The 26931-nt window shown below is 37.6% G+C and overlaps 2 protein-coding genes and 1 long non-coding RNA gene across 4 annotated transcripts in view; all 3 read right to left on the reverse strand.

Annotated features, from left to right (window-relative positions):
• LOC139982601 (kinesin-like protein KIF27) overlaps window positions 1-26931 on the reverse strand; it is a 105605-nt gene that overhangs the window by 70913 nt on the left and 7761 nt on the right. The window lies entirely within an intron of this gene.
• The window catches only part of LOC139982618 (uncharacterized), an 85157-nt gene that overhangs the window by 34643 nt on the left and 23583 nt on the right, over window positions 1-26931 (reverse strand). The gene's annotated exons all lie outside the window — the stretch shown is intronic.
• LOC139983612 (uncharacterized) lies at window positions 16634-21104 on the reverse strand. Its single transcript, XR_011798766.1, has 3 exons — window positions 20683-21104; window positions 19827-19948; window positions 16634-19034 (listed from the first exon to the last, which is right to left on the reverse strand). It is a non-coding gene; the product is annotated as an uncharacterized lncRNA (long non-coding RNA).

Raw genomic sequence — 26931 nt, forward strand, 5'->3', positions numbered from 1 at the left:
TCTCATACATTGGTGTAATGAGAACAACATACTCCTTAATGTTTCCAAGACTAAAGAGATGATTTTTGACGTTCGGAGGAAGAAGCCAGATATGCAACCACTACGTATCGGAGGAGACATCGTCGAGCAGGTGTCAAGTTTTAGATTTCTTGGTACTCATATTACCCATAATATCACATGGTCTGTAAACTGTACGGAAATCTTGAAGAAAGCTAGGCAACGTCTCTATTTTTTGCGGAAGTTGAGATCGTATGGTTTCAATCATTGTATACTTACCAATTTCTATCGTGCAATAGTCGAGAGTATCCTGACGTCATCGATTATTGTCTGGCCACGCAAGATGATATCCGCAGATTATTTGCAGTGGTCAGGTCAGCTGAAAAGATAATTGGCGTTGATCTCCCTTCCCTGGAGTCGCTCTACATAGACAGGTCTCTTCGTAGAACGCAGCTCATTTTGAGCGATTCTGATCACCCTGCCAATGCATATTTCAATTTCTTGCCATCGCACCGCAGACTCCGTACGTTTAGAGGGAACAGGCGTTTTACCGCCAGTTTCTTTCCATCTGCCGTCAAACTTTATAATAACCTGTAAATTATTATTTTCACATATGATTCTATTATTCTATTTTTCTATTTGTATTCTAAGGAGCTTGAGTAATGTTTTAATTGAATGAATAAAGATCTATCTATCTATCTATCTATCTATCTATCTATCTATCTATCTATCTATCTATCTATCTATCTATCTATCTATCTATCTATCTATCTATCTATCTATCTATCTATCTATCCATCTATCCATCTATCTATCTATCTGAATCTAAATGAATATCGTAATGAGTTGGAAAATCAAGAACAGTGAAAAAACTTTCAGCCTCCACCGGGATTCGAACCACGGGCCTTCCGCTCTGTACGCGGACACCCTAACCACTAGGCTATGGACGCTGATTGTATGTCCAGAGGTTCGAAACCGGTAAGGAAGGTCGTAATTCCACTGTAGGCGTTTGTCACCTGTATCGAACAATACTAGTTCTGTTTTTGGTGACATATTTTGCCTTACTCTAGAGATCAAACATGATGCTAACCAACTCGAAATCATTTGTGATTCCTAAAGCCGGATCTCGAAAGAGATACTTTGAACAGACTTTATGTTAATGCAATGGAGGTAAACGACAAAGGCAAATGAATATATATAAATGAATATCGTAATGAGTTGGAAAATCAAGAACAGTGAAAAAACTTATATATATATATATATATATATATATATATATATATATATATATATATATATATAGATATTGATATAAATATAGATATATATATATAGATATTTATATCAATATCTATATATATATATATATATCTTTATATATATATATGTCTATATTTATATCTATATATATATATCTATATCTATATATATCTATATATATATATATATAATTGAAATTGCAGTGAGTTGGAAAATCCAGAACATTTAAAAAACTTCCAGCCTCCACCGGGATTCGAACCCGGGCCTCCCGCTTTATATGCGGACACCCTAACCACTAGGCTATGGACGTTGATTGTATATCCAGAGGTTCGAACCCGGTAAGGAAGGTCGAAATTCCATTGTAGGCGTAATTATATGTATAAATTACGCTTGAGAAAAGTTTAAAAATTATTTAATAAAAAAATGGCTTAAATACATACCAAAACAAGGAAGCTGTACGGCTCCTCGTAAAAAGTGCAATAAACCACCTCGGATTAGTAAAATTTCAACTTGAGCTCTTTAAGAAATGAGTAATACAGGAAACTATCGGGAGGAACAATGTATGCGTTGGAATTCCCAGGATCTTAAAGTTCATGGTCTGTAGATCGCAAACCACAAACTTAACTAGAAATTTCTAACGAATTCAGGAAATACGTCGGTTCAAATGGTCTCGAGTTTAGGCTTTACCTGGGAAATATCCGGACCTGCGATATGTATACAAAGTACATGTGGTCACAGAGGGGTTGATGATAAAAGTTGACATTTAGTACAGGCAGGCCTACAGCTTCATGAATCGTTATAGAACTATATGCAACGAAATAGATGCATACCGCGGCTTACACGAAGTGCATGAACTTTCCCTTAAGTATACTTGACCTTGTATTGTTAATATATATATATATATATATATATATATATATATTTATATATACACACACCCATCACTTCTTGAGATTGTTCTCATCTGCATGAAAACGCGCGCCCACAACCTCTACGCCCACCCCTCTCGACCTTCGCCCGTATAGTACCAAGACCTTGACAAAATCCGGCAACACACCACTTCATCGATAACAAGACTAGTGATCGGGTTGTGTATAAGTGACGTCTTGAGGTCGTGCACTTACCTAAATGGAGTGTGACCACTCCCGATTTCCTAAGATCAGGCCCCGTAAAATCCCAAGGACACTGTACTGAATGGACATGCATCTAACAATATTCGAATTATTCGAATTTGTAAAGCAAACAGCAGATATCACTCCATATCAGTGAGCATGAAAATGGCGTTCCAGAATGAACAGCCTCCAAACCATGGGCGCAGATCCTGGTGGGGACAGCGGGACGCGTCCCCACTAACCTTTTCAGTAGTGGGGACATGATATACCGTATCCCCACCAATTTGTCTTGAACAATAGCTGCATTTCAAGTTCCCCTGTATTGAACTTTGGCGAAGTTTGATCCAGCATTGTGCAAATCACATGCAACAGTTCTCATTTTATTATATTTATCCACAGTTGTTAAATATAGGACGGAAATCGCATTTGCGGCAGTCTATAATTGTTTTCTGGGAGAGGACGCCAGACCCATCGTAAACAAAAGTCTACTTGGATTATTGTTCCCCTGATTTTTTTTCTGCAGACGCCCATGCATGTATTTCCCCAAACTAAATTTCTAAACCATGAAATCTCAAACTTAAGCGAAGTTTGATCCAGCATTGTGCAAATCACATGCAACAGTTCTCATTTTATTATATTTATCCACAGTTGTTAAATATAGGACGGAAATCGCATTTGCGGCAGTCTATAATAGTTTTCTGGGAGAGGACGCCAGACCCATCGTATATACAAAAGTCTACTTGGATTATTTTTCCCCTGATTTTTTTCTGCAGACGCCCATGCATGTATTTCCCCAAACTAAAATTCTAAACCATGAAATCTCAAACTTAAGGAGGTTTGGGAGCATCATTAGGTCTGGGAAGTGTTATTTCCGGCGATCTGGGAGGCTATATTTGACCCAAAAAAATCGTACGCAACGCGCGAACCCATGGTCGCGCTCCGCTTAGATAGTGTCAGAGAACAGACTCGCGTTCCCACCATTATCTAAGACTGATCTGCGCCCATGTTCAAACTGTCGATGTGTGTAGTGTTCGGTTTCGAAAATATCTATTTCCTTAAAGAGGTTTTATTATTTGTACACCAATAAATTAACTGTGTCGGAATTTTCGAAAATTCCCTGACCAACATTCTTCATCATACTTCCCTCTACTCGTGCAAATTTGACTAGTTCTGTTTGGGGTTGAAGGAGGTTTTTCTGTATTGATTGTCCATAGATGAAATTTTGTGCAACATTGCATTATGGGTATGTTTTGAAGTGAATTTATCGTGAATTTTCAAATTCTGAACAAATAATGGGCTTAAAACCGTGAAAACTGGAGCTGACGGGTATAGTGGGCCGCGACTTAGAACCACCTACAAAAGCAATGATCCGCGGGAGATGTGATGAGGTCGAACATGATGAGTGACTGATGACAATCTTCAAAAAGGTTATGGATGGAAAAAAAAAACCATTTGGAAATACTTGGTTTTCAGGCAAAAGTTTACATCTGGTTGGTCAGTTTCAAGCTCGAGAAGTGCCATTTCCGGTGATCTGGGTGTATCAAAACCAGAAATTTTCTTGTACGCTGCGCGCCAACCGATGGTGGCGCTCCGCTTAGATAGTAATTCGCGCCCCCCGGGTCAGAAAATCCTGGATACGCCACTGATTAACCACATAAAATGACTGAATGTTCATTTCCTCAAGGGTGGTAATACAAATACAATATTTGTTTTTTTTATCAAAGGTGACCATATTTGAATACCTGGCATATAAAACAGCAAACCTTTGGAGCGGGATATACTGGTTTTGTATTGGGGTGTAAAATCTAAACAATTGCAAGTAAAAGATTCAAAGTAAAGAACATACTTTACCAAACACGTTTTATGAGGTACAAAGTACATATTTATCAATTTGTAGTTAAGACGGTGCACTCTTTACTGCAGGAATGCGACAACTTAATAACGATTTTGCTCTCCCTTTCCTCTCTTATTCATTGCTGCAAATGTTTCTGTTGCAGCGATAGAAAGCAAGTGTAAAATAAATGACACATGTTGACGCCAGAAATGTGTTCCACGTTCATTTCTATTGTAAATTTTCTATTGTAAATAATGTTATTGAACTCTGAATTCAAACATGGAAACGTTTTACAAACATTCACCTCAAAATTAGTGGAATAATGCCACGAAGATTAATATATAGAATGAAAAACAACTTGTAGGTAGGGCCTATTGCTTACCGGCTAAAATTAACAAAAACATAATAACATTAAAATAAAAATAAACATAGACAACGTATACTGCACGCAGCCGCGTACACTATACACACACATGTGCCCACACTTAGGCAATTGTGCCCACGCTTGGGAAAGTATGATTGAAATATATTAGGCTAGTTGTCATAAGAAACTGTTCTAAAATTTAACAATTTGGAAGGCATTACACCATGTACAAACGAAAAGGCCCTATGAGGAAAATGCAAGTGAGACAAAAGCCTATACATCATATACTTTCTTATATTCTCTTTCAAACACTCCGACCCCCCCCCCCCCTCACCCGTTTAATTTTCGAAGGTAATTACATTGCTACGGGAGAAGTTTGGGTGTCCAGTTAGGTTCAAACTTGATATATGCAACTAATATAGGTATAGAAGGATTAAAGTATGCTGTATTGGCCCATATATGCCATATATTCAAAAATGGTCACCCCTGGTCAATATTCTTAAACGGTTTATATTACCTCGTTGGAAAAAAATACCTCACTGGACATTCAGTCATCTTTTGTGTTCATTAAGATTGTCTGAGAACAATTTGGAGAGCGAAGACCTCCAAGGGAGTATTGAACACTCCTAGCAATTATTGCTTGCTTAATTTGCGGCCAATACAGTCCACAGATACAGTCACAGATACAGACATATGTACGATTAACATATAAACATAGACAACATATGTATACTGTACGCAGCCTCATACACTACACTTATACATATTGGTTGACATCTATGTGTGACAGTAACTTTATTGTGGCCACGCTTAGGAGAATTGTGCCCACGCTTGGGAAAGTATGACTGAAATATAGTAGTCTTCACAGAAATTGTTCGAAAATTAAGCGATTTAGAAGGCATTAAAACCCAATACAAACGAGTAGACCCTTTAGGAACTGCACTATTTAAGAAGCCTATATATTACATACTTTCTTGAATCCTCTTTCCGACCCCGACCCCCCCCCCCCCCCGACACATATACATATATACACATATACATATTGGTTAACATGCATGTGTGACAGTAACTTTATTGTGGCCACGCTTAGGAGAATTGTGCCCACGCTTGGGAAAGTATGACTGAAATATAGTAGTCTTCACAGAAATTGTTCGAAAATTAAGCGATTTAGAAGGCATTAAAACCCAATACAAACGAGTAGACCCTTTAGGAACTGCACTATTTAAGAAGCCTATATATTACATACTTTCTTGAATCCTCTTTCCGACCCCGACCCCCCCCCCCCCCGACACATATACATATATACACATATACATATTGGTTAACATGCATGTGTGACAGTAACTTTATTGTGGCCACGCTTAGGAGAATTGTGCCCACGCTTGGGAAAGTATGACTGAAATATATATGTAGTCTTCACAGAAACTGTTCGAAAATTAAGCGATTTAGAAGGCATTAATACCCAATACAAACGAGTAGACCCTTTAGGAACTGCACTATTTAAGAAGCCTATATATTACATACTTTCTTGAATCCTCTTTCCGACCCCCGACCACCCCCCCCCCGACACATATACATATATACACATATACATATTGGTTAACATGCATGTGTGACAGTAACTTTATTGTGGCCACGCTTAGGAGAATTATGCCCACGCTTGGGAAAGTATGACTGAAATATAGTAGTCTTCACAGAAACTGTTCGAAAATTAAGCGATTTAGAAAGCATTAAAACCCAATACAAACGAGTAGACCCTTTAGGAACTGCACTATTTAAGAAGCCTATATATTACATACTTTCTTGAATCCTCTGTCCGACCCCGACCCCCCCCCCCCCGACACATATACATATATACACATATACATATTGGTTAACATGCATGTCTGACAGTAACTTTATTGTGCCCACGCTTAGGAGAATTGTGCCCACGCTTGGGAAAGTATGACTGAAATATAGTAGTCTTCACAGAAACTGTTCGAAAATTAAGCGATTTAGAAGGCATTAAAACCCAATACAAACGAGTAGACCCTTTAGGAACTGCACTATTTAAGAAGCCTATATATTACATACTTTCTTGAATCCTCTTTCCTACCCCCGCCCCCCCCCCCGCGCCTCTATATTTATTTTTCGAAGGTGTTGCATACGGGGAAGTTTTGGTCTCCAGTCAGGTTAAAACCTTGTTATATGCAACTACACGTTAAAACTCAATACAAACGAGTAGACCCTTTAGGTACAATTCTACACTAGTATATATTACTATCATACTAAGTATGATTTATTGGTCCCATATATGCTACATATTAAAATATGGTCACCTTATGTTAAAATTCTTAAACTGTTTTATTACCACCTTGGAGGAAATTTACCTAACTGGGAAATTTAGTCATCTTGTTGTGTGTGTTTATAATGTCAGCGAACAATATGGAGAGTGAACACCTTCAGGAAAAAACTTTTTTGAAAACTTCCAGCAATTACAGCATGCCGTAATTTGGGGCCATTACATACTATTTTTGAGGAGTACACGTATTTGAACTCGAAGCCCCTCACCCCACAATCAATTTCCCCCTCCCTAAATCTATTACACCTGATTGACTCTGCGATCAATTTTATATATAGTTTGATGATACCTATACTTATTTTTAATTTAACATAATATGTTGATTACATATATCAACTGAAATTATAGTGGGGGATCATAACGAGGAAGAAACTGTACCCATCAGCTTTAGATTAAAATTGTACATGTACGTTTATGAGTACGGAATTTCCGACTGTCGCACTCTAATTTTTCCGACTGTCGCACTCTAATTTTCATAGATTCTTGTTATTTGTGAGAAACCTACAATTTTCGGACAAACATGACCTTTAATCAGTCATATTTACCACGTTTTCCTTGTCATATTAAGAAATTGTATCTCGCGATTCTTATACTCCACCATACAAAACTTCGTATGATTTTGAATACTCTAAAAAAAATGCCTAATAAAACTACTGTACAACGTATACAATTAAAACGCTCAATGCTATTCTACGGAAGCTTAAAAGTGCCATCAACATAAGAAAAACTTTGCCCATAAGGTGAAATTTTTCAGTAAATTGTTAAAATAACAAGATAAAATCTTATCCAAAAAAAAAAATTTTCTGCAAAATGTTTAATTGGCAACTTATCTTATCTCGTCAATTGGACATGTTTTTGGCAAAATGTTCAATTGTTCACTTCATCCCAATTGAGCAATTGAACAATTTTCTGCAAAATTTTTAATTGGCAACTTATCGTATCTCGTCAACTCAACATTTTTCTGCAAGATGTTTAACTGTTCACTTCATTCCAAATGCTCAGTTGGAATGAAGTGAACAATTTAATTTTTTTCATGTGAGTGATAAATAGCCCCCCCCCCCTCTCAAGAAAATAATATTAAGCGCGCTAGGAAAAAGCACTGTATTTTGGGGTAGTTCACTATGTCGTCGAATATAATTTGTTGAAAAAGAAAAGTTTTCCCCTTTGTTACATTAACATAGCTTGTTTAGTTGGTAGTCTATGTAGCCTATAAAGCAGATAACTTATACTCATTGCTTACTCGCTAACCAGAGTGATTAATAAATTTGTGAAGTGAGGGCCAGTGGTACAAATGTACCGAAAAAACTTCGGAACAAAAGTGCAGTCGCGAAAGATGGGGTGTCTGACTGACACTGACCGTATCGTTGACGAGAAGAGTGTGGGGGGGGGGGCGGGTTACAAGGCAGCAGTCGGAATTTTCTGGCTCCAAAACCCATCCAGTTGGAATTTCAGCCACTACATCTCCCCCCCCACCCCCCTCTCAATCATCATGCCTTAGCTACGTCCCTGTGTACGTAAACGACGTTCATTACTGTTGTTTTTACGGGACTTTATAGTACTAATTAATACTACGTGCGACCGTGGAGCTCTGTTTATAGCTCCATGGTGCGACGAAGACTTGTACCCACGCTTATATAGAAATTCTACCCAAGCTTGGCAAAGTATGACAAGTAAATCGCAAATCCAACACATATATACCGGTGCTATGGCAGAGTGGCGGATAAAGTCGGTGGCGTTTGGAAGCAATGCGGGTTTCTCCCACATTTGTGGTCGCTTAAGCGTCGTGAAAATAACTGCTGATTATTATTACTATTATAACATTTAAAAAATGTAGTAGTTTGAAAGATTATTGAACTTTCAAGGTTTATATATATATAGGTTTACTTGAGTATTCACAAATTCCAATCTCTAGTCCACAATCACGAGTATTCTTCCAATGCTCGCCCCACCCCTTCTTTTTTACGTCCTCTTCACTCATTATCGATTCATGGACAGAACTTGATAGTAATTTCTGATAAAATCTTCCTCAGTTGCATCCTATATGTAAACTGAATGTTCCGTTGTTTGCACATATGTCGAAAATGATTTATATCGCTTGAGAAAATAAGCATTATGCAAAAATTGGCATATTCACGTGTGGTGTTTGTAAAAATCACGCACCTATATGCGCATATATAATAGCTAAGATTGTCCTGTGTCCGTTATATAATTCCATTAAAGAAATGCATACCTGAGACACGGAAGTATTATCCTGTGAGGGTACCGTAATACATTCATGCTTGAGACACATGCAAGTCTTAAATAAACAGAATAGCAAGTCCCAAACATATAGACCTTCCTTACCGGTTTCGAACCTCTGGACATACAATCAGCGTACATAGCCTATAGTGGTTAGGGTGTCCGCGTACAGAGCGGGAGGCCCGTGGTTCGAATCCCGGTGGATGCTGAAAGTGTTTTCACTGTTCTTGATTTTCCAACTCATTACGATTTTCATATATATATATATATATATATATATATATATATATATATATATATATATATATATATATTGTCACAGTCTGTTGATTGCTTGTTGTTTTGTGGTTCTTCCACCCGTGTTACAGGGGGCGCTCTCCGGCCGACTGCGCATGTCCGTGGGAGACAACGTGTATTTGCATGGCCGAATTCCTGCACCTCGGGTGCCTTTTGTGTTTGTTCATGCCTGGAGAGTGTCCCCTTGTTGTTAGTCTAATTCGGTGTACGACTCTTACTATAGAGGGACATTCTTTACTTTGTTGGATTTTGGCGTGAGATTGAGTTGGGAGTGGAGAAGGCAGTTAAGAGAAAAAACGGAAAGAGAGAGGAGGAATAAACCTGGTCACCAATTATTACTTAATACTTGTTACTGTTGTTACTTTATTACGGTACCGGACCCCGTCACAAATGGTGGAAGTGCGGGGCACTGATACGTTGCAAAAATTCAGCAGTTATGTCTTATAATTTGCGATCAAGAGCCAAATCTTTTGACAATTTAACAACCGCCGTCGAACTTGAGAAAGGTATCGTAAAATCACCTGATTCGCCCATAAGCAGGAGAGCCGCTGTTAATTCTAAAATGGCGTCAAATTTGCGTCCTGACTCCTTTCATGGTAAGCAAAGTGAAGATCCGTATCTATGGCTCAATAAATTTAAGTCATGGACATTGCTGTCGCAACTCCCTCGAGAGCAAATTGCCGAAGCAACCTGCAATGTTATTCTGTTCAAAGTATATTAGATCGAAATAAGCCTACCTGTTGGGAATGTGGAAAAGTGGGTCACATAGCTCGTTTTTGTCGTAATGTAGGACTGGGTTCGTACCGGGGTAGACGGCTAGATCGGGGTACGAGACGGGGTAGAGGTCGGCCAATGTATTTAAACGAGCAAGACCCGACTTTGCAAGGGGGAGCCCAGGGTCAGTACGAAAGATTTCCGATAAGTTGAACAAGGAAAACAACCCTTACTTGAGTTTAAATGAGAATGAAAATGATGACGATAACAAGCTATCAATATTGGGAACTCCGGATTATGTAGATAATTATGTGAAATTAGAAATCAATCGTGGTCAATGTTTTGCTCTCGTGGATACAGGGGCCGACGTGTCTGTAGCAAATGCCGAGATTATGAAATTACCACAATTTGCTGGAACTAAATTATTTCATTCTGATATCAAGTTTATCCAGACTGCAAGTAAACAAAGGGTTCCAATTATTGGGACAATTTACGTTGATGCTAGGATTCAAAATAAAGATGTGCCGATTAAATTCTACCTTACACAAGGACTTCACACTGATTTTATTATAGGAATAGATTTTTTAAAGGCACACGGAATTTCTGTACAATTCAAAGTTATATATTTGTTTGTCTTACCTACTTATAAGAAAAGACGATTTTAAGTGTTAGCTTACATTTAATATATTTTTGTATGCGTAAACAATTAAATTTAATGTTATATATTTGTTTGTCTTAACTATTTATAAGAAAAGACGATGTTAAGTGTTAGCTTACATTTAATATATTTTTGTATGTGTATGTGTAAACAATTAAATTTAATGTTATATTTTTGTTTGTTTTTTAATGTTGGTGGTGGGTTTGGATTGGTACACTGTTGGATTTATTGTGAACTGTATTTTTGGTATTTTGCTCAGTGGCATTCGCACTTTAGGGGGGCGGGTATTGTCACAGTCTGTTGATTGCTTGTTGTTGTACGGTACCGGACCCCGTCACAATATAGTAAATAAACATACATAAGTGCCGTAATAAAGGCAAAAATAGAGCGCCCACATTACAATACGTGGTACACACAGCGAAATCCATGTGCATGTGCCGGATCAAGGTAATGGTTTAATTCTCCAATAGTTATATATATGAAACGAATTTTCCTGAAAATTATTGCAAACTACATCTAGATCAAGTAACGTTAAACACACAAGTGATGTTTAATATGTTGAATGTCAAAAATGGAATGTAGCTATATCATTACGCTGTTGACATGGAACTGAATAAAATTAAAAATTAAATACTGCCGCATTTTGAAGAGCGTCAGACTTTCAAACCTTTTAAAATGATAACTCGTATTAAATTTGTAGTTGATGTGGGTCTCTGAAAAATATAGCAAGAATGTGTTTGTGATTACTGTCAAAAAGGCGTGATATACTGAATAACATGTAAATATCAAATGCTATTGTCACTGTGACACGCTTCACATTGTTTGATTGTTTATTGTAAGATTCCAGCTACTATATGATCACTGAGTCAAAGCATGGTTAAATGATCGACAAACTGCTATATTCAGTTTCCTCCGACTTTAACATAAGTTCACGAGATCGTCAACAAGTTTTAGCAGCGGCAGTTCACGGCTTCCATACATATTTGAATTTAACTGCCTATTGTTGCTGGACCGTAGAATTCGGAAATATCAATGTTGGATGCTAACTACGGAGCTACAGAAGCGTAGAAAGGACATTGTACCGTGGAGGTTTTTACCTCCATGATTGTACCAACAAATTTATGAACTAGTAGAACGTAATGATAATAGCCTATAATAATTGCAGTTTCCATGAACTGATATGTGAAAAGAATCGCTTTGTGTTGAATACTTTTCGAAGACAAGACAAAAAAAAAACTATGGCTTGGAGGATTCACACTGAGTACATAGCATCGCACAATTTTTTTCACTTGAAATCCAATCGAGTTTTCCCTTTGCTGTTTGCGCCAAGTTAGCTTCCGAGAACCCGCGACGTTTAAATGAGCATTTACAATAATTAGGGTACTTTAATTAGACCTCCTTTAACACTATATTGGGGACCCGATGCAACCATGTGGTGCACCCCACCCACTCGCCCCCCCCCCCCTCGTCAGGTTCCCCATGTGTGGTAAACTTAACTGTTAATGCAAAGAATCGTTATCCGTTAATTTTAATTGGAAAGTTAGGTGATCGAATAACACATTGACATCTCATGGATACAACATTTGCCCCTAAACTGATCCAGAATGGTCGTAGAATTCATCTAATATTACAGATGAGTCATATTTTGGATATTTGTGGATGTCTCCTTCTATCCAACTATATGTACCCCCTCCGAGTTTAGTCCTGAAATAGAAATTAAAATATAATTAGCCGGTTCCTTTGTGATGCCGTTTTTGCGGCTTTAGAAATGGTCGGGTCCAGAATAGCTATTTAGAGGATTTATTTAAAAACGGGGACAGTGGTGGGTGGGGGGGGGCACAAGCCTCGGAACTGGGATATCGAACAATCGGTACTCAATGTCAGGCTTCAAAAACTTTAACTTAACTTTGTCGGTCATAGCGGCGCAAATCCATATTTGAGATTTAAGTAATTTTTGCTTAAATTTTGTGCGAAACTTTTTCCAACCTCCAACCTCCTACCCCATGCCCCCATGCCCCCCTTCCCCTTCCCCCTTCCCCCTTCCCCTCCCCCCGTTTCAAATGCTCCTCTTACGATTCCCATTGTCCATATCCTTTTTCATAGATTAGTCGAGATAGATTTCAACAGTCCGTTTTTTGCTCTGCCGATTTCTCTCAATATGCCGTCAAGTGATATTCGAAGAAGTATACTCAATGCCTATATCATGCACGTAAAGCGATGAAACGCACAAATACCCACCGCAATATATGTACGAAACAGAGAAGTATACTGCTTACTTACTATAAATATCATTTCCAGATAAGCAAGTGAAATTTCCGGTCACATCACAATGATAAAGTTTACTGTCTGTCACTTTGCAGTTCACTGGTTGGCTACGCCAGTTGGTTAGTAACAATAACGTATTCAGTATAGTTAATTACGTCACAGCCTGGGCTTACTAGAAAGCGGGGAATTTGAAATCAGTAAAAGGCGGTATCACTAGTAGCAACACGTTGGTTTGATTCACACCGCACTTGATCCTCAATCGAGTTCTACATTGCAAAGAGCATTCAAAATGGACGATTCCGGCTTCTGTGGCTTATTGCAGAAGTAACAGAAAGCTCCGTGGAAGCAAGGTTGCCAGTTTATAAAAGTACACTTTCAATTCGATCCGTCGCTAGTTTTTAATGATGTTCCGCAGGAAAATGTCATACGTGTATTGGAAAAAGAAGAAAAAAAAAACATTTAGAAGCAGCGACAGTTGGAACTACCGCGGCAGTATGCACATGTTGTGACAGAAAGCTCGGTGCAAACATTTGAAGGAAGAATTAAAGGCACTCCGAGCACTACTGGCTGAGAAGGAACAACTTCTTTCGAAAAAAACGAAAACGAAGTTCTCTGTGCCACTGGATTGTTCGGTACGTAACACTAGGCCAAGACTTATCAATGTAACTTTTCAATCACTAAAAGTCACCGTTATATAAACCCTAGACCTGTACAGGCATTCGTTCCTTTAAAAACGATAAATTAAAAGAGTTAAAATATGACAGTGAGAGAAATAATACAATAACCTCCTTTTAGATATCTGTAAAATGTTTCATGCACAATTTGCCAGGGTATACTGTTATTGATACATTCACGTTCTAACCTTGTGATGGTGAACGTCACCCAACCACGTGCCCCCTACCTCCCCCCCAACCCATAAACAAATGTGCTTTGTAAACCGTTGAAACATACAGTGGCGTAGGGAGGTACATTTGAGTGGGGGGGGCTGAAGACTGATGGCCGGCCCGGGGGAGGGGTCTAAGGGAAGTTTTTCGAGGTGGCCTCAGATGCAATTTGGTGCAATAAAGCACATTTCAACACCCACTCCATTTTGTAAACTTAATTTTGTATTTTCACCTGGCCTTAGATGCGATTTGGTGCTCCAAATAAGATTTTTTCTCATTTGGAAAGGAAAAAGGGGTTTTCTGACTTGCGAAGCGGGGGGGGGGGGATGATACTTCCGCCCCTCCACATTTTTCACTGGGGGGCTGGAGATATTGAGAGTTGGAGCTAGTATATTTTTCAACAAAAGTAAACTATGCCAACTGATCTTAATATATGTCTAATTCATATATTATTCTTGTGTCTTTGTTTACAGAAACTTCGGTGTAGATTGAGCGCAGTGAAGAACATAGACTGGTCAGAGGAGAGAAAAGACAGACTGTACAGTGATGTCAACTGATTATATGTCATCCGAGGAATCTGACATGGAGAGCGAACGAGCTAGGGTACCGTAGTGCAGGAGTTCACTTGGGAGTCGGAAAGACTGAACAAAATTAGGCTGGACTCATTCTATAAGGACGTTCTCCTTAGCGAAAAGTCCAGAAAAAAAGGATACCCGCCGTTAGGAAAGGAGACGTATCTTTAAAATGCGTATCGACTGACGCCCCAACTTGGGCTGTTAATTAGGCTGAACAATAATAATGAAGGTATGACCCCCCCCCCCCCCTCTCCAAATGGTGAAAATGGTCATTGTTTGATGTGCCGGATTAAGCTTGTGGGAGGCCCGTGGCAAACAGTTTATTGGAGCCCCCATAGAGATACATTGGTACCGGATAACGCCGGATGTATAGCTCACAAAAGATCTATTTGCCCACGGTGGTTATGATACGTACATTAAAACATCACATAAAAACAGTCATGGATCAACAGTGTAAAGACTGCATATCGAAGTCCATTTCGTTTGACTTCTTTGAACTTTTTGTACCATATACAACGTAGAATAATGTAACGTTATAACAATATTTCTTTGAATTTTTTACCCAACGTTTAAACTCGTGCCCCTGTTGCACGTGGGTAATCCTGTCCTGAGCGTTTGTTGATTAATGAGGCCCCAGGAACAAACAGCAAACGCCGTTGTTTCGGATACAAACAAGTTGCAGTTGACGATTTTGTGTAATAAAGAAGAGTTTTCTCTAATTTAACATTTGGTGTAATATAATTACATGATACCTTTAAAACGAAATCCTGTCTGAGATAAATGCAACAAGGAAGAAAGAATATGCCCATAATAATAGATGTCAGATTAATTATTATTTTCTTGTAAGTCTTTTGCTTTAATGGAAGCCTTTTTTTAAATTTCCCTTCACAGCTAATATATTCCATCAAGGGATTAAATGTTAAGGATTAAGTTATCCTTAAAATATTTTCAGGAAACAAAAGCCAAGAAAAAAGCATGATTCTATTAATTGTTAATGAATCATTTAGTAAATCATATTTTAAAATAAGACATAGAGCATAGGCCTTATAACTTGTCGTCGAAATGTTGTTGTACTTGTACGATTGTCTTTCATTATTCATGCATGGTTAATTCCAGACTTTCAGGGTAAAGAATTTAGAGATCTTGTTTGGGCTATCATTGAATTTTATATCAAAATATATGTTAATTACAATAAAACTTAAAGCAGCAACAAAATATTAAGCGTGCTACGAAATGAGGCAGGAAGTGATGTTCTGTGTCAAGTTCGTTCCACATAAAAGAGGCTGGTACCGTTTCCGGGCCTGGGTGGGGGGGGGGGGGTCGAGGGGCCGATAACCATCATGGAAGAAGTGCCTAGGCGTTTATATCATCTGAGGATAAACCGACCGAATTTTAAACATAAATTTGTTTGGTTCAATTTAACTACTGGTATACTTCAAGTGGGTAGCTGGTTTTCAGAGGTTTTTATTTGCAAACTACACTGTTAAAAATAATGGGCAAAATTTACCCAACTTTTTAACCAACGTTGGGCATGTATTCAGCAACCTCAAAAGTTGGGCAAAAATTGACCAACCCAAATAGGTATAATAAATTCTCAACAGTTGGGAGGGGAATTACCCAACTGTTCAGGTTAGCCATTTCCCCAACTGTTGGGTGGGTCATTCATTTTGTTGGGCAAATCATTTAACCAACGTATGGGTTAAGGCACCAGTAATGTATCCATCTGTTGGGCAGTTCATTTAGCCACCTGTTGGGTGTATACTAAATTTGTCCCAATTGTTGGACAATTCATGGATTTTGTTGGGCATTTGCAACAACCAAATGTTGGGTTAATCCTGAACCACTTCCAACTGTTGGGGGTTTCTTAGATCGTGTTGGAATTCTAAAAAATCTTAGACATCACATCCTTTGAAATAAAGAAAGATACTGTATTTTGTAATACTTGGAACACCTTTATTCACTGACCTTGAAGAAGACATATAACTATATGTCCGACTATATGTCTTGAAGAAACTTATTGTTGACTGAACAGTATAATTTGATATAAGAAGTCTTAAATTCAGGTATTCTTGAAACAAGGGTATGAACTGAAATAAATTAAAGGAGCCAAATGTTTCATTTATGTAGGATTCACGCACATTCCTTGGGAACTCATTTTGATCTGAAAACAACCTTCCCTAAAGTGACATTAACATTTGTGGCCTAAATTTTCTTAAGAATCCCACATGATAAATTTTATGGAAAAAAATGCCAATGGCTTTGTGATTCCTTGCCATGAGAACTAAAATCCCCCTTGTACATCATACACCAACTTTGCATTAATATTTTAACCTTTTAACTTAAGTTTAACCCCAAAAGTTTCAGTAATGTGGATCAAAAGCACATATACACCCTCCATTTCTGGAGTACCCATGTATGAAAGTGTACTGGTTAAAATTAATATTTAACCAATGCAAGGGTGGATCAAAATGGGCTGCAATCAAGGGGTGTAAAGCTCCATACTATAGTTAAACAGGAAGCAAAACAGGTTGTCAGCAATGTTCTTGTACCTAAATGCTTACTGCCTTCAGCCCAGTACTGCCCTTGCTGTCTTTTCTTGTTTAGGAAATGGAAATTTGCTGTGGTCAGACTCACTCCCTCTCTAGATCTATGTTAGGACCTATGTTTTCTGACCATGGCTAATCACTTATTACCTTTGTAGTCTTTTAAACTCATCATTAATTAATTAATAATTATGTGGGACCATGTACAAAGTTGAATTTACAAATTTAGAGCAATTTCTTTTGCACTTGAACAATTGTCTTCCACAATCTAATGTTGGCAAAACATTTTCCACAAAATGATTACTACATAACTAGCCATCTTTAAATTGTTGAATAGGAAAAAGTCTCTTTTTTAGATGAACATGAATGGAACACTTTTAAACTTTTGTTCAAATGAATAATGGTATTAAAGGAGATATGAGGGCTGGCAAAAAAATGTCTTTGAAAATGTTCTTCATGATACTTAAAACAAAGATCCACAAATTTTGATATATTGCTATGCTAATTCCTGTGTTTCTGTGCTGTGAAGCAAGCTATACAATGTTCATATGATTTAAAAACTGATAACATTCTTTAGGGCCATTCCACGTGACGTAAGTCACAAATCAAAGCGAAATTTTACACTTGTTTTCAATATCATGTTTCAGTACAAGTCTGTAGTTAAGCTAGAAGCCTATAGTTACTGAACTTTGAAAACCCAAAATAAAATTCTGTCACCACTGCGAAACATTAATGCTTTCCCATTGCGAATTATGTCGCCCTCAACATTTGTCACGTAAGTCACGCAGAGAAATGAAGAATTTAAACTTTTTGGAGGAAATCAATAAATCCTGTGAAGCATTGAGAGAAATCTGCTAAGGTGCCTATTATATCTGAAAAGGACACATTGAGGAATAACTTCAAGGTAAAAATTTAATTGATATGCATTTTACTGATATTCTGATGCAAATTAGTCACGTAAGGCACACTGTTCAGTTTCCTTTCAGTTTCCAAATATACAAGGTAACACAGGCTAAGGAAATGTTTGCAAGTTCATTACAATGAGATGGGGGAGGGGGAAGGGTCTATTCTACATATGTAACAATGTAAAAATAGTGGATAGAAAGAGCACATATGTCAGTTCATTGTACACTAGCTCATCACACAGTAGTTGCTGGAAGAATTTTAATTGGTGGTGCAAATCAAGAGTAAGTTTCAAAAAAACATTTGCAGTCACATTGTGCATGAAGCTCTGCCTTTCATGGGTGCCCTTAATAATGTTGTCATTTTGAATACAATAACAGAGTAAGTTCAAATCAAGATGTTCAGTTGTACATAAAAAGTCCTATGGACTAGTTCTGCAAAATATCTTAACTTAAGTGCTACAGTAGCTAAATAGTTCCTTAATTAGCCGTAAAATCACTGCATTACTGCCCATTTCAGCACGCTCATTACACAAATGTAACCTACATGTACTTGTATCATCCACTTTTTTTACCCAATTCCATGATAAATGCATGCTTCAAAAATGAATTTCTAGACACCTTGTAATTTGTGTCGAAGTTTGAAACAGCGGTATTGGGGCTTTGGATATGTATCCCAATATGATACCTCGAGGAAAAAAGGCTCCGAGCCAGGTGATAAACTGTTTAAGGACTGGCAGCATTCTTCATGAAAGCTCTGAAAGACCGGATGGAGGAGGAAAGATTCTTCATTCCTGATTGCTCTATGCAACTTTCAATGAAATCCCAAACATTTCGGCAGTGGTGCTGGTACTGCAAGTTGAATATCTGTGCTTTATAGCAGATGTCGACTCCTTCAGAGAGTGTCTGCACGCTCACTGCGTGCCTCTCCAAGATAACAAACACTTGTGATGGTGTCAGCTTGAAGTCTGAGTAAAACCCAAGGATGAAAGGCTGAGATCTTCATTCATTGCTTATTCCCCGTAAGTATGAAGGCAAATGGGTGTGCTCCTGTGAAACCAATAGAAGCAATGAAAAGTAGCTTTTAGTATTCCATGGTCAAATTTATTTATTTCTGGTGTGTGCTATATTACAGCCAAAACCATTTACTTTATGCATATCACAAATATGTTATTGAACTTGTAGTATAAATTAAAAATGGAAACGCTCCCTTTTGATATGTCTAACCAGTAGGATGATACCAGCACACCACTGATTCATATGTAGAATTAGTTTGGAGAGACTTAACTGACTTAAGATCATCCAAGTGAACAAGAAGATTGTCGTAGGGCATTAGTTGGCACCTCCTTCCCATTCGAAATATAAATGTAGATCACAATGGGTACATGCTAGTTTTGAACTCAGGGATTTTGCACAATCCAATGTCCAACAATAGCAATACTACAACTAATACTACTGATACTACTAATACTACTACTACTACCAACGACAACGACAAGAAGAACAAGAACAAGAACAAAAAAAAAGAAGAACAGCAACAATAACAATAATGATGAAAATACAGCTTAAAGGGTTTTACAGATCAGTGGAGCCAGTCACAATTCTCCAACAATCCTGGAGAGTAAGTTGCTGCAGTCTTTGTAATCCACACAGGGTTTTGCTCAGGTTCCTCACAAGTTCACATTTTCACCTGAGTGGAGTGAGGCCATCAAGATAGAGTGCCTTGCCTAAGGACACAATGTAGCCGGGATTTGAACCACTGATTCTTGGATTACGAGATTCAAACCCTAGCTGATTACAAGCAAAGTCAGCAGCTGATATTAATAATGCATTTAGACATACCCTTTTTAATTCAATAAATGATGAAGCATGGTCTGTTGCCGCTGATCGTCCTCCAGTTTTGGCCTAGCTCCTGGTCCCAAAAATAAGTGGTAACATGAGCAATGACAGGTTGTCCTTCTTCTCTGCAAGTGAAAACCAAAATGCCAAATTTAGTAAAGCATAAAAACCTCAAAATCAATGGTTGTTGTAAGATAATAGTCTATCGGGAAGTAAACACCAAATTCAATAGTCATCAGGTTAGAAACAATAGGGTAGGTAAGTAGCTGGGGGACCCCTCCCATTCAAAGAAAGAACGGTGATCCTGTATTCAATATGGGAAATATACAGAACATACTTAACATCATCAACCTGGTTGTTCCTGAGGTAATATGGTTAAAGGTCATTGTTTGACCTCTGCTGACTTAATTTATTGTCCTTTGACCTACAGTTTCTATATTATCTACAATAAACACTAAGAAATTACCGTAATATGCTGAAGCTACTGTAGCTTGCCACTGTAGCATAATAAAAACGATACACATTGTAAAAATAAGCCCAAGATTTCAACCACGGATCCCCATAGGCTTATTATAAGGATAGAAAAGGTTACTGGAAGTTCGAACTCCACACTTAACCTTAACTAGTCTAGGAGTAGGACTCGCTTAAGTAATCTAGGCTAGCCATATAGTACGTACGTCGGTATACAGGTATCCTTTTGTCACTGTGATAGGCTACACTACTGTATAGGCTCTATACGCTAACGTTAGTATTACTAGTACTAGGACTAGCATAGGAGTACAAAATGTTGATGAAAATTGTGTGAAAGAATCGTCCCAGTTTATTCCGATTACTTCAATCCCTTCACTGAAATGATTACCTTTCACAGACTGAATTATGTCGGGAACAAACAACCCCCAGCTCTTGAGTAGATCTTCCATTTCGACTTTTGAGGCTGTCAACTCGACGGAATATGTACAGTAACCCTTCGTCGTGCACGCGCGCTCAAGCACACTTTGCATTCAAAGTTGCCCAACGTTGGTAAACATCGCCAAGGTAAAGCCGAATGCTTGCCCAGCGTATGGTATAAAGAACCGAAATTTCGCCCATCATACGATTACGATGACAGAAAAGACCAACATGTGGTCAAATATGAGCACGGAGTTTACCAACTCGATGGGTAAACAAACTAATCTGCGATTCGATCATTTTTATATATAAATTGGGCACTATTTGACCAACACAGTTGAAAGGGTACTTGCCCAACAATTTTTTTACCCAGTGTTTTAACAGTGTAGTAACTAAAAATAGAAACATTCTATATTTACTTGTTTTTTCCTTCTTTCACCTGGCATTAAAATCGTTGCATGTGTATATAATTGCCACAATGTAAGTAAAGTAATATTTGGGCATCAAAATACATTCTGCGGACAATAATGCATGTTTTGAAATTTGAAAAGGAGTATGGCTTCTCGAGGTTTAAACTTTGTATTCAAAAAGCTAACTATTCAACACCATAATGTAAAGCAATATTGAGTTGCATTTAGATGTATTTACACATCAGAAGTGGTCTTTCGTTCATTTACATAGTTTTTGTATAAGTGTAAATATAACAAATAAACGTTTACGATGCGATGTGAAGTGCAAATATATAAATAAAAAAGTGGAAAATCAAACGAGTGTGATTTTATGTTTATTATTTTTAATTTTCTTTAAATCAAATGTAATATTTGATAGAGGTGGTCCGTGTATTTCTCAGCCTTATCAACCCGATTAAGACTCCCTAAACGTAGCGAATAAGCCCAGCCCCTGTATTGGTCGTAAAGTAATGTGTTTACGATGACCACGTTTCTCCGTATATATTGGTGTAATCATGGCGTTTACGATGATCAATGCGAGAAGTTTACTGCTGGATTCAAACGTAAACTCCAGATTAACGGTCATGTTTAAGGTAGCGAATCTGTTGTAATTGTGACCGGAAACGTAAAGATTACCCTTCCCTGAAACCGCACGATTAAGTAAGCTTCACCGTATTTGGATGACACTTGGCGTTTACGGTCAACGCGTACTCGGTAAATAAGTCATCGCGAACGCGGAAAACTCACGCGTTTAAGTTGGATCGTAAGCTAACCTTAATCACTAGTTTCAGGAATGGAAACGTAACGGAAACAGGCATGGAACTCGGAATTTACGTCGCAATTACAGACCGAAAACGGCGATTTAAACGCGTGTTTTTTCCCGTGCCAGCAGTGGAGCCAGGAGTCACTCGACCAGCTAACATTGACCCTGGATACGACAGTTTATCCGTTCATCAACTGACATCGATGAACTAACAGATGCGATTACCGGGTACGTGAACTTCTGCGTAGACTGCTCGGTCCCTACAAAGCAAGTGAAAGTGTATCCAAACAATAAACCGTGGATTACCAGCACAGTCAAATTAGTGATCAACAGGAAGAAAGGCATCTTTGGCAGAGGGGACAGAGATGAACTGAAATCAGTCCAGAAAGAGCTGAAAGACTGTATTAGAAAGGAGAAAGCTATTTACAAGCGTAAGATTGAAAACCGATTTACTGATAATAATATGAAAGAAGTCTGGGAGGGAATCCGTTTGATGAGTGGGTACATGGTTAACAATCATAAATCATATTTGCCTGATACCTCTATTGTTTACGCTAACGCATTGGATGATTTTTACAACAGATTTGATTGTCATGACTTTTCTACACAGGCTGATCTTCTCAGAGAGTCATTAGACGACTGTGCTGGGGGAAAACCCCTTTTTATGTGTAAACAGGGGCGAAGTTTATCGGAAATTTTCTCGTTTAAATGCATTTAAAGCTGCCGGCCCAGACCAACTGAAACCACGGGTATTGAAAACCTGTGCCAATCAACTTGCCGACATTTTTACTCACATTTTTAATCTTTCCTTCTGTACAAAAACAATACCCGTATCATGGAAACGCTCTTGTATTATTCCAGTAGCCAAAAAGGCTGTCATATCCTGCATGAATGACCTTCGGCCTGTGGCCCTTACTTCTGTCCTGATGAAGTCGTGTGAACGAATTGTACTGCGGCACATAAAGCCGTTAGTCGATGACTACCTCGATCCTCAACAATATGCTTATAGGGCCCATCGCAATATAGAGGACGAGGTCTTAAATTGCTTGAAGAAATTGTATTCCCACCTTGAACATTCTAAATCAGGTCATTCTGCCAGAATTATGTTCTTTGATTTTTCATCTGCGTTTAACACAATTCAACCTCATGTTTTGGCCGGCAAGATTTTAAATATGAATATTTCACATGATCTCATTATTTGGATACTCAACTACCTTACCAATCGTTCTCAATATGTTTACATTAGCTCATCCAACTGTATGTCAGATGTCCAATACTCAAATACTGCTGCTCCACAAGGAACCGTTCAAGCCCCATTTTTATTCACTCTGTACACGTAGGATGTGTGATCATCGTCTGATAGTTGCCATTTAATTAAATTTGCAGATGACACAGCCTTAGTCGGTTTGATTAAAAAGGATGATGAGAGTGAATATCTGGATGAAATTAATCATTTCGTCGGATATTGTGACAAGAACTTCCACATTGCTTAATGTTAAAAAAACAAAGGAAATGAATATTGATTTCAGAAGGGTCAATGGTCAACCGAGAGAGGTTGTGATCAAAGAAAATCCCGTAGAACAAGTCTCATCCTACAAATATCTTGGTGTTGTTTTTGATGATCAACTGGCGTGGCATGAGCATATAGATTATTTGGTGAAGAGAGTAAACCCTAGATTGTACTGTCTCCGTAGAATGAGTAAATTTGACATTGACAGTCGTATCCTCACTATCTTTTATAACTCAGTCATTTGTAGCGTGTTGAGACATTGTATGACATGCTGGGGTGGTAATGTGACTGCTAATGATAAGAATCGCATTGATTCTGTTATCAGACAGGCTAATCGTATTCTGGGTGGGGACCAGCTTACAATGGAGTGTATGTACTATCATATTATGAGTCTAAGCTCGACGCCATCCTGGCCGACGAGAATCACCCATTGTTTCTGAATCTCAGCAGTGCAATAATCTCTCGCAGTGGGCGGATGAGGCTTCCGAATGCAATAACAAATCGTCACAAATCTTCCTTTATCCCTCAGTGCATTAAGCTCTTTAATTGTTGTTTCAATCGTTAGTAGCCTGCTTTATCTTCCCGTTCTTGCCATCTAAACTGGTGTTACATTTGTTTAATCATCACGCCTTTAAACTTTTATACTTTAATTCTCTGAAACTCTTATGTTTGCCAATCTTATGTCTTTTTACCCTTTATCATCTTGTATTTGTCTTATATGTACATATGCGAGCTTGTAATTTCCCTTTTGGGATGAAATAAAGTTTTACTTGCTTGCTTGCTTGCTTGCTTGCTTGCTTGCTTGCTTACTTACTTACATGTACAGTTGCTTTATTTACTTTACTGCGCTTGAATTCGCCGATGTTGTAAGAATAGTTTATAAATAATTGTTACGACTAGTTGTAAGAATAGCCACGGCCTTGATCAAATCCTTACGTGTTTCAATTATGAACTCACCCTGCTACTAGTAACAGTATAGTCTTATAAGGCCCAAATAAGGCGTAATATGGATGTATATAGGCTTGCATTATTTCCTGAAGGGCATCAATGTCATCGGCAAAACGTAGGTTGTTACATGCTCTGCCACCGATGCTCACTGTCCCTTCATGCATTTCCAGAGCATCCGACATGATTTTCTCAAGGAAAACGTTGAAGAGAGTAGGCGAGAGCAAGCAACCATGCCGGACTCCGACTGTTGTTGAACCACTCCCCTATTGCACCATTGAACATGATTGCGCTGTTGGCTTTGTCATAAAGCTGTGTTGGTCCCATTGCTATATATATATATAAATATATATATATATATATATACATATACATATACATAATATATATATATATATATACATATACATATATATATATATATATAGCGCCACTTGCATACTTTTTACATAGCGCCCTCGGTGACCTCCTCAACGGGTCAACCGCACCCTATCACTTACAAACCCTATACATTTACATGCATACACAAATACATACATACTTACTTCCTTTCGAATTTACCATTACGCATTTACTGCCGTTTTCTTACGTGAATTCCGCCGTTTTCGACCGACGAAGGTTAGTAACGGAGTTTGTAGCAAGATTCCATAAGCTTCTGTTTAGTATCAATGTTGATGTTGCTGGTAATCTGTCTCGTAATTTCATTAGGATTACGCCCAGTTTATGTATTATGGCTCTGTGCGTGTACGGGTCTGTTCACGTTCAAGCGCCCAATATTATCAAAACTGGCACTTGGAGCATTGTAACAAAATACTTAGAGATAGAAATATCATCCTCACCGAGGTAGTTCTCCTAGCTGTACCTACCGTAGCATAAACAAATGGACTGATAAATGCTTTTGATAATCTGTGACGGAATTGTATTATTTTTATTCTCATGATTAGTACATACAAATATATACAAGTTTAACTCAAATTATTTAACACGAAAAATATTTCAGCCACATCGGCAAAGTACAAATTACTGTGACACTCTTATTAATAATAATGTCCAAAAACCATGTTTCAAACCTAATAGATTAAACCACGGCTTCCAATATTACTTTCATATTTTGCTTAAAAATACAATTTAAATAAGATTTAAATAATCTAGTAAGGAAAAAACTGATGGTATTTTCTCTACCAGCTTTGAATGAAAAATATGATACTTAACTAAGAGCACTATTTAGGTTAACTCTCGGGAAAAATCCGTATTCTTCAAATGTATCTTAATTCCCGTGTTTTCAAACCGATAATGTAATTACTTCCAAACCATTCTAACAAAATTAAAGTCATATAACATATGTTGGATTGTTAGCGTGTCAATGCCACAAAAATTACAAAGACTATTATCTATGGCATAAATAATATTAAGGTTCCACTAGCACAAATCATTACTTCTTCTTAGTGTTACCTGTTGAAATATGTATTATTGTTATGCAGGTTTGTCACATTTTTCGAAGGTGATGTCCGAAGTGCTCATAAAGTAACTTGAAATAAAGACTGAGGATTTTAACTTAATAATTTCAAATCTGTCATTATACTTTGTAGGTAGCTTATCGATAACGAAGAACCCTTTGTGTCAATTGTATCTTTTGACAGGATTTGCTTTGTGTAGAAAACATGACAGTGATGTCCCAATACAGCTGTGGTGATGTCCGAAACATAGTCGAAGAAACATAGTCAAATATAAAAAGAAGTGTTTGCATTTTCCTTTAGTTCAAAATAATTTGATGCTGTTTGTGCACATCACATATCATAATGTATTGATATATATTGAAAAGTATTAACAAGCATGGTCTTTGTTTAATACATGTCTTGTTGCTCACTTGTATCACTTTTCTTTGTTTCGCTCTTGGAACCTATATAAAGAGTTTATATATCTCTTTTTAGTAGGTTTATCATTTTTAGCAATTAAATAATATGTTTTTCTATTCTATTATTGCATTTAAATGGAAAATATTATTTGTTTTATTACTAAATATTAGGTTATATTATGTAAAACGTTGCTGGTTATGTCCGAAACAAGATCTATTTGAAGGAGTTGGCCAAACAAGAGTAAAAAAATAAGAGGACATGACCCAGAATTTCAGCTTTTGGTTAATATATGTGCTCATGTTGTAGTTTAATTTAATGATAATTGTTACAATTACTTTCAGTTTTGCTTTTATTTTATGTGTTTTTACTTCATTTCAGGAAAATAAAATGATTGTTTTCTAATGATAATCTAATATTGTTTTGATAACATCATCAATATCATTGAAAACGTGTCTGATAATAGCAAAAGCAATGTTAATAAAGAAAATCAAAGCATAACTCCCAAATGTAGCAGCAATGGAGTGACACATGACCAATATAAAAAGAACGATTGTTTGAAAATTTATGGATTGTCACACTTTTCTACCATCTTGAATAAATTTCCGGAAGAGTTTGAGGTCTGGTCAATCCTGATTGCAGATATTAGTTATGTTATTTATTTAGAATAGAAGTTCTTTACTGTAATTTGAAAATGTGC

The sequence above is a fragment of the Apostichopus japonicus genome, chromosome 16 (genome assembly GCF_037975245.1).
Source record: "Apostichopus japonicus isolate 1M-3 chromosome 16, ASM3797524v1, whole genome shotgun sequence".
NCBI lineage: Eukaryota > Metazoa > Echinodermata > Holothuroidea > Aspidochirotida > Stichopodidae > Apostichopus > Apostichopus japonicus.